The sequence below is a fragment of the Mya arenaria genome, chromosome 4 (assembly GCF_026914265.1).
Source record: "Mya arenaria isolate MELC-2E11 chromosome 4, ASM2691426v1".
Taxonomy (NCBI): domain Eukaryota; kingdom Metazoa; phylum Mollusca; class Bivalvia; order Myida; family Myidae; genus Mya; species Mya arenaria.
Window position 1 is genome coordinate 6,326,794 of NC_069125.1, and position 6,305 is coordinate 6,333,098.

Below are 6,305 nucleotides of genomic sequence, written 5' to 3' on the forward strand. Positions count from 1 at the left end.
AGTTGATACATTTAAAGCATGGTAATTTTTGCTATGCTTTTTCCTTATTTTCTTAACTGAACCCAATGACTGTGAAACTCTAATACACCGACGATTTCAAGTAACGTGTAGGCGTCTAATTACATCTCAGACCGAAGTGTATCTTTAGTCATTTAAGTTGGTGAACTACTTTTCGCAGATGGGATAAGTATTTGAACTGTAAGCACACGAAATGTGATTCCATGGGAACGCTGAGCTCTGTAAATGTGCGCAGTCTCCGTCACCATTAGGCTCGACTGAATTCCAATCTGCAATTAAAATGTATAGTAAAGTGTTAGTTATTGTAATAGTCGTGTTGTTTGACGCGATATTATATATATCTACCTACTATACATTTATTGCATAAATACGGGGAGAGGGTAAAATCGTTTGCGATGCAATAGCTATGGAGCGATGTTACACTCAAACAAAACAATCGGTTTATTATATGCCTAAAATGGATATAAAGTGACATTTAATTGTATTTTTTCAAATGGAATGCGAACGTAACGTTATTTCGGAAACGATGTCGTAGAAATTGTCTCCCAACACTGTGCACGCTGACATTTGATTTGGAAGTTAGACCGGTCTAGAATTCATTACATTGAAAGAAATTAATGATTATTTCACTGTTTCAAACAGTTCTTTTTTGTTAAATATTCTGATTCATAGGCGTATGAAATATTATTGGTCAGAAAACGGTCAGTGACTTCACGAATTTGGAATTTGCTCGCCTGCCTTAGGTAAAATCATGGCGAAGCCGGGTTGCGTGGTGCTCATAACGTCCTTCGACTATGTCTCGAGCCGTTATGAACCACGCGGGCCAATAATCACGCAACGGCCCGTCTTCACCATATTTAAACCTCTAAATAATAACATTTAATGCTCGCCTTTTTTTCTTAAAATAATAAGGCATAAAACAATGACTTATTTACGCTTGCCATGTACTGAATGAACATTTGAATGGTCGGACGTGTAAAGAAATGAAATGCTTTTCAATTACAAAAAAGGTTCTCAGTTATTAATGAAAAGGTTTTGATTGCATGAAAATCTGACTCAATATTAAACAAATGGTAATACGATCCAATGCTTCATCATTTAAGCTTTTCCAAATATTTGGTCAGGTTTTTATTTGAACCACTTGAAGCCCATGATACAATTGTAATGACTTATTTTTTTATAAAGTCGCTCGGTGTGTAAACACGTCTCTGTCGAGATCTGCGGTCTCGACGAATACGTGTTTACACACCAAACTTTACCTGATACAGGCCACCAGACAATCGTCCTATCATAATATTCAGTCGTTTACTTCTTATAAAACTTTCACTATACAATATTCCGAAGTAGTCACTTTAAACAATATCATTTGATAGTATAAAATACTGATTATCTGTATCAGACATGTTTTAAAATAATGGATCAATATTTCTCGCCTTTTCTTATAATGGCATTCTTATAGTATCGTTAAGTTTACAATATAATACCACGTACATTTATGGCTCAACATTATCATAACAGGGTCAAATACGACCATTGGTGCATAAGTATTCTCTATCCCTTCCACTTATACATTCAGACCTATTTATTTAGTTCTGCCAAACAGTAAAATACTTACCTGTAAATGTTGCCTCTGATCCATCGCCCCAAATCCAAACACCGTCGGTTGCCTTGTCCGTCAGACCAATCGCGAGCTGTGGAATCAAAAATATAAGTTCATGTTTATCAAAATAGTTCAGTGGAACAATTAGGTACTAAACTGCGTGATTTCAATGAAAACAAGTGATTAAGTATATTATCAAAGGAATATATCTAACTCTAGTCAATATTCTTTGGGAAACAATTTCCAATCGCCTATTTTTATTTGTTTATCCTGAAAGCAAATGTTTTAAATTAATAAAAGAAGATTTTCTTTATGTCGTTATTTCGAAGAAAAAATGTCTTATCATTGAATTATAGGGTGCATACGTGTCATTTGACGAGCAGTCTCTTTGAGGAATGTGTTTTCTGTATTATCATTGATATAGACAAGGTGACTGTCCCTGCCTGCACAAAAGGTCTGAAATATTGTAATTAATGTTAGCATCATTTTTATATCGGCATTTATGGAATATAATACTATATGACAGATCCCCTGGTGAAACGCATATCTTCTTACAGTGATAGAATGTACGCGATATTTTGTTTATAAAAAATAACACTTTTAAAGTATATGTGTGAGACTCCATCTGAGACCGTTTGTATATGACAGCCAAGTTATGCACGCAACGACAAATTTATGTGCCGTCATAAACAACAGACGCTATCTAACGTTCCGCTTTACGGTAAATTAAGAAAATGTAACTAGCTATAGAATGTCGAACATGAGAAAACAATTACATTACATAATAGGATAAGAGGCATGTCATACGAGAACATTCGTTGTTAGATCATACATTAACCGTAGTAATAACATTACTCGACATAAACGTACCTCGGAATCTCCAAACAAATAACATGGGCCCTCGTTAAACAACCATCCATTTCGACATGTAGGTACACACTCTGCTGCAATTTAAGACATTCAGTTAATTGTTTAAGATGAGAAATAACCATACACAGTAATAACCGTGTTCCATATGTGATAAGTTAACTGCAATCAGATCTTATATAATGTACTCGAACTAAAGAATATTAGTATATGTAACATTTTACGACCTAAGGAAGACTTAAGTGATTGTATAACATGGCAATGTAGTTTTTTACAATTGTACTGCTATGCGTATGTTCTTTCCATATACTCATACTGAATACCCATTGTAGTAACAGTACTAAATAACAGACGCAAAATAATGTGTTACTGTAGTTTTTTAATGGTTACCTTTCCCAAGAGCGTTTTTTAACAGTTCCAAACTCTTTTTATAGTAAAGCCGTACAAACCATTAGAATTATACTTTGATATCATACCTAAATAATTAAATTTAAATAAGGAAATGTTATACTAAGCGTGCATAATAATAAAATATGACTCTGGTCTGCATGTTTTCCATCGAAACGAAGCCTATGCTTGCTCTTAAGACTTTCAAATTTCGTTGTAAAGACTCACTATCTGGTGATAACGACGTAGTATCGCTGTAAAACGACCTTTTATTTCCACATTTTAAGTCTTTAAAACGATATTCTTGTTCGTTATAAAAAATTAATAATAATAAAAATAATAATGATAATAATAATAATTTATAATAATAATAATAATATTACAAAAAAAGAAAAAAAGAAGAAGAAGAATTCTTCATTAATCATGCAAAAATTACCTTGTTTCAAAATTTCTTATTTTTTTAAACATTAAACATGTTTTTATTGATCAAAACTAACAAAAGGAATGATTTAATGATAAAACATCATCAAAGTTCAGATAGAGCTCTTTAATTTACTACGTATTCAAGTGTGACAGAAAAGTACTGTTTTGTCGAAAAGCGTTAGTGACTATATTAAAAATTAAATACATTTAGGTTTGGATGTACAAATGAATCTGCCAGTTACTGTTTGTTGTTTGTACGTAAGCGGTTATAATACCCCATTTGGAAGTATGAATTTAAATAATTGTGTAAGCCTCCGGAGAATTCTTTTGTGGGCCCGTCAAAATCCCGCCTGCCTTCTCAAGTCCGCTTTATTCCTCCTCCCGTAAAACATGGAAAGGTGCATGACGAAACTACCTTGTTAAGAAAAAACGAAAATAAACAACAACCAAAATTGAATAATAGAGAATATAATACTTAATGAGTTGTAACTAAAGGTTCATAACTATAATTCAAACTAAAGTAACTTCTTTATGGCAAAAAGTAACACCAAAGTACTTATTCTGTATAAGTTTATAAAATTAGATATTACATGTATGATACTTTAAATATGAATTAGGCTTTTTATAGCATTTTATTTTGTTCCATGCAAAAAAGAAAAGAAAAAAACCCCTGATAAAACAAGCTGATAAAAAAATTACATATACATGAACAAACAAAAGGAAAATCTGTTCACAGGCTCTATAATTACAATCATTCAAACAACACAAGTTCACGAATACTTTGCTAGGCTTCTGAAGTCTGGGAGTATTATAATCTGAATGTGATCTATAAAGTGTGGCATTCTGTGACGTTTGTGTAACACGCTCGTGCTTATCTTCGGAACTTCATTGTGCTTATATTTCTCCTGAATTCGAAACTTGATTAATTTCCATAGCGAATCGAGGATAAAAAAAAGTCTCAAAGTGTACAGCATCCTGAAAATAGAAATAATAATTTTTCGAATGATCTCTCTAATTTTGCTTACGAATTAAATATTGGTTCACTGAACGTGTTTGGTCTTAAGTCAAGGCTGAATTACCCAGAAGGTTTTGATATTATTCAGAAATTTCACATATTTTCTGTAAAGGAGACTAAATTGACAGTTTTCATATCATAAATTGTGATAATTATCATTTCTATTCTAAACAAAGATCTGAAAAGAACCCCCGGAAATCTGGGAGTCTCGGCTTCTGTGTTCACTATAGATTGCAGCATAAAGTAGAAATTGTCCAATCCAATAATTAATATTTGCATTGGTTAAAGTAATATAATTGGCAACATCTATGTTCAACCCGATAAATCTACATTTTTTAACGAAGAAAACTGTTTAGAGTTCCAAAATGATGTCTCTGATAAATGTATAACATACAAAGAGATTTTTATGACAGGAGATTGTAATGCACACACATCTCATATGTCCGATTTTATAGATTTTGATGGTTTTCTATCAAAGTATCTTAGATTATATGAAGAAACATTAAGGTTTTTTTTAATATCTCACGAGTTTTGATTGACCTTAATCTGCCACTGTTACGCAATTGACAATGTCGTAAAATTAACAACCATGGTTTTAAAGTTGTTAAATGTGTGCAAGTCTTACAATCTATATTTGTCAAATGGACGTCTTGGTAATGATGCCCAGTCTGGAAACTACACATTTCGTAATAATTATTTCATCCATTACAGTATTGCATCATCTCATTTACTCAGTTCTGTACATGATTTCGAAATAATTGAAGTTGATCTTTTTTCGGATGGTCATAACTTACTGTCAACAGCTATAATTATCGATTTTTCCAATACACAAACAAATGTATACATTACCTCTAGCTCCCAAAAATCCAACCCGTCATCTTAAATGGCAGCAGGAAAAGCACGAGGATTTCGTGTTTAATTTGAACAGTGCCGGCAAGGAATCTATTGATAACCGATTGCGTAATTCCCCGCGTTCTAATAAGCAAATTTCCCTCAATACACTTACAAAAGATATTGCTATTTTCTTTAAAGAATCGGCTTTTAAAACATTCCCTCAAAAAGTAATAACGATTTTCCAAAAAAATTTATAAATATAGCATGAATAGGCCGTGGTTTGGTTTACTGGAACCACTCGAACAGAGTTAGCAACTTATCTAAACAAAAGTCACCCCTTATAGACGAATTTTATGATAACTTTGAAAATATTAACAACGTCGTTCACGTGAATGTTTTTGCACCGGATATTAACCACACTGGCTTCTCTAGCACCGAAACGATGTGTTAAATACACCAAAAGAACATGACAAAGTTAACAAAATGGTACTTAAAAGTAAGAAGGGTAACACATCGTCGCAATTTGATAATACTATCAATGAATACTTTAAAGCCTCGCGTGTCGATATGGTTCCATTCTTCGGTATTCTTTTCGATATAATCCTTGAAACTGGTTTTCTCCCCGACGTATGGCTAAAGCATTTTTTTTTAAACCAAGGGTTCTCCTACCGACCCCAAAAATTATAGGCAGTTTACCATTCTTAGTTGTTTAGGCAAATTATTCATGTCTATCCTTAATGAACGTATCAATAATTTCCTCTATGATAATAACTTATTAAACGAGAACCAAGCCAGATTCCGTGCAAATTATTCAACCTGCGACCATATTCTTACATTACATCTCCTTATTAGTAATCTTAGACCCCAGGAAAAGAAACTGTTTTGCTCAATTAAAGATTTTTCGGCCACATTTGAGTCTGTCTGGCGAGCTGGTTTGTGGCATAAGCTAATCCAATCTGGTTTACAGGGTAAAATTCTCAAAGTCATAAAAACATGTACAATGATATAAAATTTTGCGTTTTTATCAATGGACAACTATCTCCTCTGTTCCCAAATTTTTGTGGAGTCCGTCAGGGAGAAAATCTTTATCCGATTTTATATTCTATTTACCTAAACGATTTAGACGAATTCCTTAAAAGAACATGTTCAGGTGTTTCTATT

At 32.9% G+C, this 6,305-nt stretch overlaps 1 long non-coding RNA gene across 1 annotated transcript; it reads right to left on the reverse strand.

Annotated features, from left to right (window-relative positions):
* LOC128230457 (uncharacterized) lies at positions 1-2,076 on the reverse strand. The gene is made up of 3 exons (XR_008260223.1): positions 1,984-2,076; positions 1,634-1,709; positions 1-287 (listed from the first exon to the last, which is right to left on the reverse strand). It is a non-coding gene; the product is annotated as an uncharacterized LOC128230457 (long non-coding RNA).
* Positions 2,077-6,305: the final 4,229 nt, after the last annotated feature.